Source organism: Pristiophorus japonicus, chromosome 2 (assembly GCF_044704955.1).
Source record: "Pristiophorus japonicus isolate sPriJap1 chromosome 2, sPriJap1.hap1, whole genome shotgun sequence".
NCBI classification, from domain to species: Eukaryota; Metazoa; Chordata; class Chondrichthyes; family Pristiophoridae; genus Pristiophorus; species Pristiophorus japonicus.
In genome coordinates this window covers 359,267,442-359,283,067 of record NC_091978.1, presented here as the reverse complement: position 1 = coordinate 359,283,067, position 15,626 = coordinate 359,267,442, and the positions used below count along the sequence as shown (strand labels likewise).

The window sequence follows — 15,626 nt, the reverse complement described above, 5'->3', positions numbered from 1 at the left end:
CACATCTTTCCTGTAATGTGGTGACCAGAACTGCACATGTCTCAGTGTCAAATTTTATTTGCTAACATTTCTCTGAAGTGCCATAGGACGTTTTATTATAGTAACAGCGCTATACAATTACAATTTGTTGACTGGAGATGAGATTACTAGTTTTGTGTGAAAAAATTATTTTAAGGGAAACAACCGAGTTCAGGCACAATCTACGCACTAAATCATTAACGTTTTATTATTCTTAATTAAAGCACACAGTACCTTCCCTTTAACAAAAATGCAAGTTGTAAACATTCTTTATCTTAATGTCTTAATTTTAGTGTTACCAAGTATTTTGAAAGTATTCTTTCCACCATTAGAATTTTGATAAACAGACAGAGTACTGACTCTGTGCTATGATTCTATCTTCCAGGTGCAGGAGTAGGCCATCGGCCCTTCGAGCCTGCACCAGCATTCAATATGATCATGGCTGATCATGCAACTTCAGTACCCCATTCCTGCTTTCTCTCCATACCCGTTGATCCCTATAGAAACATAGAAAGGAGAGAGTTATATCGACCACTGGTACCCATAACGTGGACTGCCAGGAGCTCCACCTGGCTTAATACCTTTTCTACACACATTTCCACTTCAGCGTCAACTTGGTCCTGCGATAGCACTTTCACTTCGGAGTCAGAAGGTCGTGGATCAAACCCTGCTCTAGGTAGATGTTAAAGCTTTCGTGGTGTTATTCAAAGAAGAGCAGGGGAGCTCACCCAAGCATTCATCCCTCAATGAATACCTCTAAAAGAGATTATGTGGTCATTGCTGTTCATGGGATCTTGCAGTGCGTAAATTGGCTGCCCTGTTTGCCTATGTAAAAAAGTCCAGCATTTATATAGCGCGTTTTATGATCTCAGGATGTCTCAAAGCACTTTGCAGCCAATAAAGTACTTTTGAAGCGTAGTCACCGTTGTAATTTAGGAACAACGGTGCCGACACTTTAATTCATTCGCTGGAAATAGGGACATTGTTAAGTCGTGACAGCACTATGTAAATGCAAGTTCTTTCTTTAAATCTTTGTCCCAGGATACTCCATAGCCTGGGACATTGGAACCAGTTTTGGGGGAGGTGGGACCAGTACAAACCAGACGGCCTGCACCCGGGCAGGACCGGAACCAATGTCCTAGGGGGAGTGTTTGCTAGTGCTGTTGGGGAGGGTTTAAACTAATATGGCAGGGGGATGGGAATCTATGCAGGGAGACAGAGAGAAGTAAAATGGGGGCAGAAGCAAAAGGTAGAAAGGAGATAAGAAAAAGTGGAGAGCAGAGAAATCCAAGGCAAAAATCAAAAAGGGCCACATTACAGCAAAATTCTAAAAGGACAAAGAGTGTTAAAAAAACAAGCCTGAAGGCTCTGTGTCTCAATGCGAGGAGCATTCATAATAAGGTGGATGAATTAACTGCGCAGATAGCTGTTAACGGATATGATGCAATTGGGATTACAGAGACATGGTTCCAGGATGACCAAGGCTGGGAACTCAACATCCAGGGGTATTCAATATTCAGGAAGGATAGACAGAAAGGAAATGGAGGTGGGGTAGCATTGCTGATTAGAGAAGAGATTAACGCAATAGTAAGGAAGGACATTAGCTTGGATGATGTGGAATCTGTATGGGTAGAGCTGTGGAATACCAAAGGGCAGAAAACGCTAGTGGGAGTTGTGTACAGACCACCAAACAGTAATAGTGAGGTTGGGGATGGCATCAAACAGGAAATTAGGGATGCTTGCAATAAAGGTACAGCAGTTATCATGGGTGACTTTAATCTACATATAGATTGGGCTAACCAAACTGGTAGCAATACAGTGGAGGAGGATTTCCTGGAGTGTATAAGGGATAGCTTTCTAGACCAATATGTCGAGGAACCAACTAGAGAGCTGGCCATCCTAGACTGGGTGTTGTGTAACGAGAGAGAATTAATTAGCAATCTTGTGCGAGGCCCCTTGGGGAAGAGTGACCATAATATGGTACAATTCTTCATTAAGATGGAGAGTGACACAGTTAATTCAGAGACTAGAGTCCTGAACTTAAAGAAAGGTAACTTTGATGAATTGGCTAGGATAAACTGGCGAAAGATACTTAAAGGATTGACGGTGGATAGGCAATGGCAGACATTTAAAGATCACAAGGATGAACTTCAACAATTGAACATCCCTGTCTGGCGTAAAAATAAAACGGGGAAGATGGCTCAACAGTGGCTAACAAGGGAAATTAGGGATAGTAAATCCAAGGAAGAGGCTATTTTCTATGTTTCTATGCTTCTATGTTTCTAAAGCTGTAAAAACAATTTAACAAGCCACAGAGGCGGCAACAGCGACACGACTTTAGCTACATGCACTGATTCTAGTCAAAAACCCCTTACACACACACACTCACAATCCAGGTAAATGTACTCCACGTGTGTATATTTACTTTACCAACATCTAGCACCATTCAGTCGCCAAGAAAGTAAAGCGCTCACAACAATCTAAAACAACACTGACACACTCCGTCTTACCATTTTAGCTAACAAACGCACAAAAAAGTTCAAGTTCACATGCATATGCTGTGCGAATAGGAGTGTTGAGATCACAAGCCCAACGGCAGTGTCTGTTACTCATTTTTTAATAACAGTATTCAATAAAGCGCCTCAGGAGTGTTTCAGTCAGATCGAGGCAGATTCCAAAATAAATACTAGTGAGCAAAAGTATGTCAGACAATGCTCCCTGGTCCTGGAATTTGGAGTCTCACTGTTCCAGTAGATCTCATGGTGGGTTTCGGAGTCAGGATTCAGAGTCGGGATCGGTCAAGTAGAGTCACATCTGGATTCCCATTAGCCACATGTGGCCCGTGGCTATCGTATCGGACAACACTGGTTTAATTGAGCAACGTTTTTTCCTCTCTTTCTAGGGTTACCAGCTGAGGCTGGAATTTTATCAAAGTTGCAAGAGGCTGGAATTTGATCAAAAATCGTCACCACCGGTTTGCTACCCAAAAAAACCGTTACGACTCCGCTATTAAGAACGGTGGAAAATTCATGAAAAAATCTGCCCGCGGGAAAAATCAGCGTTGTACGAGGATTCGCGGCGGAAACCGCGATCCTCGTCAACTTTAGTCCGAGGCTGATTACCGCTGCGAGTTGGAGGGGGGGGGGAAAAACATTTTTCCAGAAAAAAAAAAATCGGAAGACATTCACAAGACTCTTTTCGACAGAATCTCTGCAATATATATATATTTTTAAACTTTAACTTACCTTTTTTGCAGGGTTTCATACCACCGCCTTTCCAAGGGCTGCTCCGATTGTTTTTTCCACGGCGGTTTTTTCTCCCCATCTACGGGTCACCACTGTGACCAAACTCGGGCGGAAGCAGTTTTTCGAGTGTTGCACGCCGGTGGTCCGCTCCTGAGCGGTATTTCAAAACCGCCGGCGGAACACTTTCCATGACTTTCCCACCTGATGGCTTTCCACCCAAAAATACCGCCGAAAACGCGGCGGAAGACTGATGAAATTCCAGCCCTAAAAGCATTTAAGTTTATGATGCATGCAATGTTTCCGCTAAGCTGCATGGCCACCCAGTCATCTGCAAGGTCCCGCGCAGGCCGCTCATCGGCTTTTCCAGTACAGCTACCGTGCGTGTGCAAGAATATGAATGGGCCGCGCATTGGGGGAGGCAGGCTGCGCAGGAAGCCGGGCAACTTACGGGGGACATTGAATGTGTGGCATGATTTGCCCGCAGCTCCAGCCTCGTGCTCCAAGCTGCTCCTCTGACTGAGGTCCTGTGGGAAGGAGGACAATAGGAGCATGTTTGAGTTTGTGTGTATGTATTGACACATGTGGCAGAGCCTGGTCTCCAGTCGTCTTGGATCACCTTGCCACTGAACCAAGAACTTGCTCCGTTAAGCCCGTGTGGTGGCTGCTCTGCAACGGCCACCCCACGTTAAAATAATTCACACACCGTTTAAAATGAGTTAATCAGTCACCTGAGTACTCATTTTTAGTGTGGAAGCAAGTCATCCTCGACCCTGAGGGACTGCCTATGGTGATGATGGCATGATCACACATTGGCTTATGGTGCGCAAAAGCAGCAGAAGGATGCGACTGTGCAATTGCACTGCACCAACGCGTAGTTAAAGCTAATACTTAAGCCTGTTTAAACAAGTTTGAAAGCTTAATGTGCCACCAGAGAACCCCACACCAGGCTATTGCAATTTCCATTGAGAATATTTTGACTCAATTCTGATCCCAAATGTGTAGCATGACAGGCGTGTTTGAGGAAAATCAGGTATCTGAGTGAAATTATATACCACAGATCTGAGTTTTAAATGAGCATGGAACAGCTGTCTTCTCACCCAACACCTATCCTTTACTCTGACAACTCATCCAGCCACTGAGGGCAGGCAAATGGAAAAATAACAGCAATTTAAAATGTCCTAAGAAACCTCAGGCAAGACAATGCTTCTCTAAATTCACTCCAAGTATTTTGAAGCTCCTTATATTTACAATGCAATGCTACAAAGCACATCATCCAAATAGAGTTAACACGTCAACTGGATTTGCTCCTTTAAAGGAAGCAATTAGCTAGCTTGTCTTTCATCACGAGAGACATGCAATTGTTGGCCTCTTGCTTCCGTGCCAGTGTCATGATCCAAGTGACAGCATAGAACAAAGGAAGAATATGGAATTCAAGCAATGCACTCACCATCTGTTGTTCTTAGTCGCATGGACATGCCGAGGTTAGCGAAGGATATTCAAACCCTGCTTCACACTCAATTTAAAATGTGTGTGTCAGCTGTGGCTCAGTGGGTAGCACACTCACCTCTGAGTCAGGAGGTTGTGGGTTCAACTCGCACTCCAGGAACCTGAGCACAAAAATCTAGGCTGGCGCTCCAGTGCAGTGCTGAGGGACTGCTGCACTGTTGGAGGTGCCATCTTTCGGATGAGGCGTTAAACCGAGGCCCTGTCTGCTCTCTCAGGTGGACGTAAAAGATTCCATGGCACTATTTTGAAGAAGAGCAGGGGAATTATCCTTGGTGTCCTGTTCAATATTTATCCCTCAATCAATTTAACAAAAACAGATTATCTGTTCATTATCACATTGCTGCTTGTGGGAGCTTGCCGTGTGCAAATTGGTTGCCGCGTTTCTCACAGTACAAAAGTGACTACACTTCAAAAGTACTTCAATGGCTGTAAAGTTCTTTGAGATGTCCGGTGGTGAAATTATATTCCACAGATCTGAGGTGAAAGGCGCTATATAGATGCAAGTCTTTCTTTCCAGTTACGCAATATAAAGCGTAGTTGATTAATTTGGTACCAATTACAATTAGGAGTGTGTAATAGAGTTAGAATGCTGAATGGCTTCTGGATACTCTGTATAAACAGCTGAAATAGACCCCCTATGTCTGACCAATAAAATAATCGCGTACACTGTTGATGGAGTCATGTAATTGTGTGCCTTTATCCCTCTTCCTTTCAGTTGCTCTGTTTGTTTCCACTCTCTAATCTTTGTCTCTTGCTTTGTCTCCCTCTTTCCTTCTCCATGTAGCTGTCACACTTTCTCTTATGTTCCTCTCTAGAATGCTGTGCTTCTATTTGGCTTTCTCATTCTCACAATCAGGATTGATAAGATTGGCCTAAAATCTTCATTGTTTCCTTTAAGCCAGTGAGACTTAGCTAAAACGTTACGTGTTGCCAAATCTCACTGATCTGCAGCAAAACTCACTCATTTTGGTTTCAACTAAAAAAAACATTTATATGGCATCTTTTGTGACCACTGGATGTCTGAAGGTACTTTACAGCCAATGAAGCACATGTTGGAGTGTAGTCACTGTTGTAAGGTAGGAAATGTGACAGTCAATTTGCACACAGCAAGATCCCAGCAATGTGATAATGACCAGATAATCTGTTTTTGATACGTTGATTGAGGGATAAATATTGGCCAGGGCACCGGGGATAACTCCCCTGTTCTTCTTCAAAATAGTGCCATGGGATCTTTTACGTCCTCGGTTTAATGTCTTAATTGAAAGACAGCACTTCCTCAGCACTGCCCTGGAGTGCTCGCCTAGATTTTTGTGATCAAGTTCCTGTAGTGGGACTTGAACCCACAACCTTCTGACTCAGAGGTGAGGGGGCAATTGACTGAGCCACAGTGAACATCTATTTGGATGCATTTGACTTTGAAAGTCAACACAGCTCCATATGTTCCAATGGGTTTAAATATCAGTTTCATTTTTGTTGATCTTATAAATTTCACTCAATGCTGGCAAACCTACTCACAAACATTTCAAAAATAGAAGTTGTAAGTCAATCACTTAACATGGCACACGCAACACACGACCCACTGGCCGAATCTAGCCTCCGAGCTCCTTCAACCCTGCCTGCAGTTACGTTGTGTGTTTTGTATTGACATCAGGAGCTTATGGCTGAGCAACTCAAACTTCCTGTACCTGGAGGATAAGAAAAGGTTGCTTCCTGATTAGCCCATGTGGACCAATGATGAAGCACTATTTTTAATAGGAGATTTGAGCCAATCAGTATACTGTACTTCACACCCTTCAAAAGAAACACTGAAAATGTTCCCATCGCCGCTCAAATACTTCCCCACATTAATAGATGCTTGCTTGGCACTAGACCTTCAGATAGAGATAATATGGGAAAGAAACAAACTTTAACCTTGGTGATTCTGGTTAAGTAGTGTCAGAGTATATTCAAGACAGAGATGGATAGATTTTGGGGAATTAAGGGATACGGGGATCAGGTGGGAAAGTGGAGGTGAGGTAGAAGATTATTAGAAATCAGGGGTGTCGAAAATGTATCTGGTTATACGAACAAAATTGTGACGCGAATAATGCTGTGTTTACACGATTGTCTTAGATCTTGAGACAAAAAGTCTCCTCAGGCTAGTATTAGGATAACTGGATAGGTGCTTAGAACTTGCTTATGTTTTTGCTTCCCTGTGGATGTTATAGCATTCTGCACTATGATGATCATGTATGACCTTGTTTCCAAGCTAGCTATCTGCTGTTTGTGTGCTAGGAAGGTTGTTTCATGTATCTTTAATTTGACCAACCAAAGCCCAAGGCCTATGTTTCTTCCATTACTGCTAATAACCATATTATATTGCTAAGTTAGGATTTTGACTCTGTTTAACAAAACTGCTTTAAAAGGTGTAAGTTAACCCAGTGTATGAGAATAGAAGATATCTTTGGGAATTTACTGATTCATTCTATGGTACAATAGTCTGATAATGGATAGAAATAGTTAGTTACTTGAACAGCGTGAACATAAATAACTGATAACAAGCAACGATGAACATCTGAAGGCCAGGAATGGCATGTCTGACTCCAAACTTGGGAGAAAAAGAATGGGAAAGATAGGAGGAAATCAGATGGATGGGCCTTCAGAAACTATAAACAGGAAAGACATGAACAAAAACAGGAGACCACTTTTGGGGAGGGTTTTCATCGCAGAGTTGAGACAAAGATCTTGATGTGCCATTGGTATCTAGTTTTAAAGGAACCTCGAAAGGTTGAATGATACTGTCCATACCCCAGGCCCACCCCTAAAAAGAGAATAAAAGAAAGATCTCGTGAGCTTATTAGCACAGACGGTGGAGGGGAGAGCCATACAAGAGTGGAGCTGGTTGACATTCTTCCGAAAGTGGACCCATGCTGACCTAAGACAACACTCTAGGAGATTCTATACGAGAGGAAGAAAGGCCACAAGCCAGAGAACTGTTTGCGCACGCCAGCCGTCTGTCCGATCGGGACCGGTACCAATTGCTTGTCATGGTCGCATGCTTTCTCTGTATAACTAGTGTGTTATGTTCTGTTTTAAACTCTGATTAAACACAATCTAGTTTTATCACATCATATTACCCACCATATTGGTTTGCAGTTGATCCTGATTATTTGAAAGATCAGAGATAAGCTAATATCAACAAATTGGCTAATCTCTACAAGATCAACCATGATCTTATTGAATGGCGGCGCAGGCTCACAGGGTCAAATGGCCTACTCCTGCGCCTGTTTCTTATATTTTGATTTTATTTTGTAAAAGTAGACAATCAAATGAATTCATAATAGGAAATGATTTTATCCAGCACCCGGTTTTGTTTGTTTGGGGCATTGGTTCTAAGTACCAATAAAGCCACTTCTATGTTTTCATTCTGACAAAAGAAACAGGTTTAGTCTATGAAAAGTAGTTTGGATAAAATGATTCGATTGAGTAGATTCAGTGAAGTTATTTCCTCTGGTGAGAGAATCTAGAACAAGGGGGGAGCATTTTTTATATTAGAGCTAGACCATTTAGGCGTGAAATCACTTTTGGTAGAAATGTGGAACTGTCTCCTCTGAAAGGCTGTAAAAGCTGGGTCAATTGAGATTTTCAAGACTGAGATCGATAGATTTTTGTTCGGTGAGATCATCAGGGGGCATGGAGCAAATGCAAATACATGGAATTGGGCAGATCAACCATGATCAAATTGAATGGTGGAACAGTGTTGGAGTGGATTTTCGGACATAGCAAAGCATGATGGGGTAAGCCAACTATCTGCCTTTCCACTAAATGAACTTTGTACCAAGAAGCCTATCTGCTGTCCCTGATATGAACTCTGCAGCAACAAGTGACTCCTGGCCAGGTGCAGGCCACTGTTTCATAGAAAGCTTTGCAACAGAATAACTAACCACAAAAGAAGATACAGAGGAAGGGCCCCCAAACTCGCGCCATGCTATCAGGTTTCACTAGGACTAAAAAGTTGTATGTAAATGAATTGCCTTGCCATATGGATTGATTGGTTGTATGTAAATGAATTTAAATGATTGTATTCCGCTCCCTGTAAACTGCTTATAACCCCACGGCACAAGGCACTCGGGGAGAAGGTGCTCGCAGATCGCGGGATCTCAACTCTTCTCCCAGAGATCTGTTAGCAATAAAGTTGTCTCTTTATAAGCCAAGAAAAGATTAAATAAACCATCTTCCTACCTGCGTGAAAGTGCTTCAGCCAGGGAGAATTCTGCAGCCGTTCGTGCCGCTGAGCGGGAGGGAGGGGGAGAGAGAGAGAGAGAGAGAGAGGGGGAGGAAGGGAGAGAGAGAGAGGGGGAGGGAGAGGGAGAGAGAGAGAGAGAGAGAGGGGGGAGGGAGAGAGAGAGAGGAGCGGGTGTCAGGTCGGGTCTGGTCGGCGGGGGGGGGAGCGGGTGGGGTCAGCGGGGGGGGGGGGGGGGGGGGGGGGGCGGGTGTTGGGTCTGGTCCGGAGGCAGGCGGGAGCGAGTGTCGGTTCTGGTCGGGGGTGGAGCAGGAGCTGGCCGTGGGAGGAGCCTTATTCACGCAGCCCCAGTGAGGCCATTGAGCCAGGGCTAGGGGCTGCGTGCTTCAGGCCCCTCCCACACAGTTCGGCGCCTGGAGCTACTGCACTTGCGTGCCGACTGTAGCGCGCATGTGCAGAGGTCCCGGCACTGTTTTCAGCGCAGGGACCTGGCTCCGCCCCCCCCCCCCCCCCCACAGCTCATGCTGGCTGCGCCGAGGGCCAGAGGACCTGTAAGTAGGTGGAGAATACCGAGGATTTTTTTAGGCTCGGAGGGGCGCCCGTTTTTTTTCTTGTGGAAACTTGGGCCCTTAGTGTCCTACTCACGACTTGCTTTCCCACCTATCTTTGTATCATCAGCAAATTTGGCTACAGTACACTCACTTCCTTCATCCAAGTCACTAATAGTTGAGGCCCCAGCAATGATCCCTGTGGCACCCCACTAGTTACAATTTGGCAACCTGAAAATGACTCATTTATCCCGACTCTCTGTTTTCTATTAGTTAGTCAATCCTCTATCCATGCTAATGTACAATAATCATAATAACTTTTATTTATATAGCGCCTTTAACATAGTAAAACGTCCCAAGGAGCTTCACAAAAGTGTTATAGACAAACAGATAAATTTGACACCGAGCCACAGAAGAAATTAAGGCAGATAGATGATCAAAAGTTTAAAGAGGTAGGTTATATATTGCCCCCAACCCCATGAGGTCTTATCTTGTGATGTAACCTTTTATGTGGCACTTAATCGAATGCCTTCTGGAAATCCAAATACACATCTATTGGTTCCCCTTTATCCACCCTGCTCATTACATCCTCAAAGAACTCTTGTAAATTTGTCAAACACGATTTCCCTTTCATAAAACCATGCCAACTCTGCTTGATTATATTATGATTTTCTCAATGTCCTGCTACTATTTTCATAATAATGGATTCCCTGGACCTGATGGCCTGCATCCTAGAGCTTTAAAAGAAGTGGCTGCAGAGATGCATTGGTTGTTATCGACCAAAATTCCCTAGATTCTGGAGAGGTCCCAGCGGATTGGAAAACAGCAAATGTAGCGTCCCTATTCAAGAAAGGAGAGAGACAGAAAGCAGAAGACCAGTTAGCCTAACATCTGTCGTTGGGAAAATGCTGGAATCCATTATTAAGAAAATAGTAGCAGGACATTTAGATACTCTCTTCATTTTCATATACCTGTAGAAGCTCTTACTGTCTCTTTTTATATTTCTTGCTAGTTTACTCTCAATCTATCTTCTCTCTCTTATTTTTTTAGTCATCCTTTGCTGGTTTCTAAAAGGGTCCCAGTCCTCTGGTTTACCAACAATCTTCACAACATTGTACGCCTTTTCTTTCAATTTGATACCATCCTTAACTTCCTTAGTTAACCACAGATGGTTCATCCTTCTCAGAGTCTTTCTTTCTCACTGGAACATATCTTTGTTGAGAGTTATGAAATATCTCCTTAAATGTCTGCCACCGCTTATCTACCGTCTTACCCTTTAGTCTAGTTGTCCAGTCCACTTAGCCAACTGACTTCATACCTTTGTAATTGCCTTTATTTAAGTTTAGGACACTAGTTTCAGACCCAGGTTTCTCACGCTCACAGAATTTGAAATTCTACCACGCTATGATCACTCTTCCCCAGAGGATCCTTTACTATGAAATCATTAATTAATCCTGTTGTGTATCTGTAAGGCATATACTCCCATGTTCTGCCACCAGGGAGCTCATCCCCTTAAGTCCCAAGGGATCCCAGCATCCCTTGGGAGCACTGTATATAAGCCGGCCCCCTAAGGCCTGTTCCTCACTCTGGAGTGTCTTATTAAAGACTGAGGTCACTGTTACTTTAACCTCTCTGTGTGCAGTCTCATCTGTGTTAGGAACATAATAACTGGCGACGAGAATACAAATCCAACGCAAAGATGCAGCAAACTGTGGGCATCCTGGAGAAGTTCTTGGAGGGGGAGGACTGGGAAGCCAATGTCGAACGGCTAGACCAGTATTTTGTAGCCAACGAGCTGGACGGAGAAGGAAGCGCTGCAAAAAGGAGAGCGGTCCTCCTCACAGTCTGTGGGGCACCGATCTACAGCCTCATGAAGAATCTTCTGGCTCCGGTGAAACCCACAGATAAGTCGTATGAGGAGCTGTGTACATTGGTTCGGGAGCATCTTAACCCGAGGCAGAGCGTGCTGATGGGGAGGTATCGGTTCTACACGTACCAGCGATCTGAAGATCAGGAAGTATCGAGCTACACCGCCGAGCTAAGGCGACTTGCAGGCCAATGTGAGTTTGATGGCTACCTGGAGCAAATGCTCAGAGACTTTTTTGTACTGGGCATTGGCCACGAGACCATCAGTAAGACCATTGCGATAGCACAGGCGTTTATGTCCACCAGTGATAACACCAAACAAAACTCTCAGCACACAAGTGCTAGCAATGTTCATAAATTAACTGGAACTGTGTTTGCGAGCAGAAATGTACAGGGCAGAACCCACGATTCTGCAACTGCCAGCAGGCCTCAGGTGACCCAGATGACTGAGACCCCAACAAGGGATGAATGCAAGGCAATTCATACCTTGTTGGCGTTGTGAAGGCTTCCATTCAGCTTATTCATGCCGCTTCAAAGGGTATGTTTGCAAGAGCTGTGGAACAATGGGGCACCTCCAACGAGCTTGCAAACGAGCTGCAAGCTCTGCAAAACCTGCTAACCACCACGTGGCAGAGGAAGATCGGTCCATGGTGGATCAAAGCAATTTCGAGCTTCAGAGAGAGAAGGCAGATGCTGAAGTACACGGGGTGCACACATTTTCGCCGAAATGTCCACCTATAATGCTAAACATAAAATTGAATGGCTTACCCGTAGCCATGGAACTGGACACTGGCGCTAGCCAATCCATCATGAACAAAAAGATGTTTGAGAGACTGTGGTGCAACAAGGCATTCAGACCAGCCCTGAGCCCCATCCACACGAAACTGAGAATGTACACCAAAGAGCTTATCACTGTCGTGGGCAGTGCCATGGTCAAGGTCACCTTCGAGGGCACAGTGCACGAACTGCCACTCTGGATTGTCCCGGGCAATGGCCCCACACTGCTTGGAAGGAGCCGGCTGGGCAAAATCCGCTGGAACTCGGATGATATCGGAGCGTTATCACATGTCGATGAGGTCTCATGTACCCAGGTTCCTTCCCTTTTTGAGCCAGGCATTGGAAACTTTTCTGGGGCGAAGGTGCGGATCCACTTAGTCCCAGAGGCACGACCCATTCACCACAAGGCGGGAGCGGTACCTCACATGATGAGGGAGTGTGGAAATCAAGCTGGACAGGTTGCAATGCAAGGGCATCATCTCCGCAGTGGAATTCAGCGAGTGGGCCAGCCCGATTGTTGCAGTACTCAAAAGTGATGGCACGGTCAGGATTTGAGGCGATTATAAAGTAACCATTAATCGTTTCTCGCTACAGGACCAATACCCGCTACCTATGGCAGATGACCTATTTGCAACGCTGGCAGGAGGCAAGACATTCACCAAGCTCGACTTGACTTCGGCCTATATGACGCAGGAGCTGGAAGAGGCTTCGAAGGGCCTCACCTGCACCAACACGCACAAGGGACTGTTCATCTAGAACAGATGACCGTTTGGAATTCGGTCAGCTGCAGCGATCTTCCAGAGAAAAATGGAGTGCCTACTCAAGTCGGTACCACAAATGGTGGTCTTTCAGGATGACATTTTGGTCACGGATCGGGACACCGCCGAGCACCTACAAAACCTGGAGGAGGTCCTCCAGCGACTGGATCGCGTAGGGCTGTGGCTGAAGAGGTCGAAATGCGTCTTCATGGTAACAGAAGTGGAGTTTTTGGGGAGAAAGATCGCGGCGGACGGCATTCGGCCCACAGATGCCAAGACAGAGGCTATCAGGAACGCACCCAGGCCACAGAACGTCACGGAGCTGCGGTCGTTTCTGGGACGGTGATAGCTAAAGAAGGGAATAGGGTGTTTGTAGTCAAACTAGACAATTGACAAATTTGCAGAAAGCACCTGGACCAAACGAGGCTGCGGTTCACAGATTGCCCTGAACAACCCACAGCAGACACCACCTTTTTCGAGCCCACAACACACGCCCAAAGGATCAACGACACCACGCCGGACCAGGAAATCGAACCCATCACGCCCAACAGCCCAGCAAGGCCAGGCTCACCTAGCAGCCCTGCAGGGCCAACAACACGCCAGCCCAGTGAAGGCACAGTCAACACACCAGAACAGACATTTGTACTGAGGCAGTACCCAGGGAAAGAAAGACTCCCGACCGCCTCACCTTGTAAATAGTTTTCACTTTGACTTTTGGGGGGGCGGGGGGCGGGGGGTGGGGGGAAGGAAGGAAGTGGGGAGAGTGATGTTGTGTATCTGTAAAGCATGCACTCCCATGTTCTGCCACCAAGGAGCTCATCCTCTGAAGTCCCAAGGAATCCCAGCATTCCTTGGGAGCACTGTATATAAGCCGGCCCTTAAGGCCTGTTCCTCACTCTGGAGTGTCTTATTAAAGACTAAGGTCACTGTTACTTTAACCTCCCTGTGTGCAGCCTCATCTGTATTAGGAACACAATAAATCCTATTGCATTACACATTACCAGATCTAAAATAGCCGATTGGTTCCACAACGTATTGTTCTAAGAAACCATCCCGAATACATTCCATGAACTCGTCCTTAAGGTTGCCTTTGCCAATTTGATTTATCCAATCTATATGAAGATTAAAATCGCCCATGATTATTGCAGTACCTTTCTTACAAGCCCCCATTATTACTTGATTTATACTCTGTCCTACAGTGTAGTTACTATTAGGGGGCCTATAGACTATTCCCACCGGTGACTTATTTCTCTTACTATTTCTCATCTCTACCCAAACTGATTCCAAATCTTGATTTTCTGAGCTAATATCATTTCTCACTACTGCACTGATCTCATCCTTTATTAACAGACCTATTCCACCTCCTTTGCCTCGCTGCCTATTCTTCTGAAATGTCAAGTACCCCTGAATATTCAGTTCCCAGCCTTGGTCACCTTGCAACTATGTCTCTGTAATGGCTATCAGCTCATACCCATTTATTTCTATTTGTGCCATCAACCCACTATCCACAATTTAGTTTAAAGCCCGATCTACAGCCCTAGTTATTCAATTCACCAGGACACTGGTCCCAGCATGGTTCAAGTGAAGGAAGCCTTTCCCAACGGAACAGTTTGCATTTTCCCAGTACTGGTGCCAGTGCCCCATAAATCAAAACCCATTTCTCCCACACTAATCTCTGAGTCACACATTCAACTCTCTGATCTTATTGATCCTATGCAATTTGCTCATGGCTCAGGTAGTAAGCCAAAGATTATTGCCTTTGTTGTGAGTCCGGGGTCGGCGAGAGGCCTATAAAAGGCCCAACGCGGCGGCAGTTGGGAGCAGTGTCGGAGGTGCGTGGAGAGGCGCGAGTCCGGGGTCGGCGAGAGGCCTATAAAAGGCCCAACGTGGCGGCAATCGGGGGCAGCGTCGGAGGTGCGTGGAGAGGCGTGCTTGTGCAGCTACAGGGAGAAGGCAAAAAAGAAGTAGGAAGAAACAGAAAAGTGACGTCACAGCCAAGGGGGTAAGTGATTGGTGAGTAGTTTCTCTTTTTTCTTTTCTATAACAGTGAGTAAACTTTAGCATTGTTGTTGCCAATTTAAGTGTATCTAAGGGTTAAGTCATGGCAGGAGAGCTCGGTCATGTGATATGCTCCTCCTGTACCATGTGGGAAGTGTATCCGCCTCCAGCTCCTGACGGTCCACGTTGTGGAATTGGAGCTGAGGGTGGATTCACTTTGGAGTGTTCACGATGCTGAGAATAACGTGAGTAGCACGTGTTGCGAGTTGGTCTTACTGCAGGTGAAGGGTCCACAGCCAGATAGGGAATGGAAGACCAGCAGGAAGAGCAGTGCGAGGAAGGTAGTGCAGGGGTCCCCTGCGGTCATCCCCCTGCAAAACAAATACACCGCTTTGAGTACTGTTGAGGGGGATGACTCATCAGGGGAGGGCAGCAGCAGCCAAGTTCATGGCACCATGGCTGGCTCTGCTGCACAGGAGGGCATGAAAAAGAGCGGGCGAGCGTTAGTGATAGGGGATTCAATTGTAAGGGGAATAGATAGGCATTTCTGTGGCCGCAACCGAGACTCCAGGATGGTATGTTGCCTCCCTGGTGCAAGGGTCAAGGATGTCTCGGAGCGGGTGCAGGACATTCTGAAAAGGGAGGGTGAACAGCCAGTTGTCGTGGTGCACATTGGTACCAACGATAT

At 45.6% G+C, this 15,626-nt stretch overlaps 1 protein-coding gene across 4 annotated transcripts in view; it reads right to left on the bottom strand.

The window, feature by feature from the left end:
• Positions 1 to 15,304, bottom strand: part of tbck (TBC1 domain containing kinase) — a 223,558-nt gene extending 208,254 nt beyond the window's left edge. Inside the window, exon 1 of one of the 4 annotated variants that reach the window (XM_070872609.1) lies at positions 15,215 to 15,304. The gene's annotated coding sequence lies outside the window, so the exon portion shown is untranslated. Of the gene's footprint in view, positions 1 to 3,711; positions 3,788 to 4,827; positions 4,850 to 8,990; positions 9,013 to 15,214 lie in introns of those variants that run through there. The other 3 variants (XM_070872627.1, XM_070872618.1, XM_070872595.1) reach the window with 3 other exon arrangements.
• Between the last annotated feature and the right edge of the window lie 322 nt (positions 15,305 to 15,626).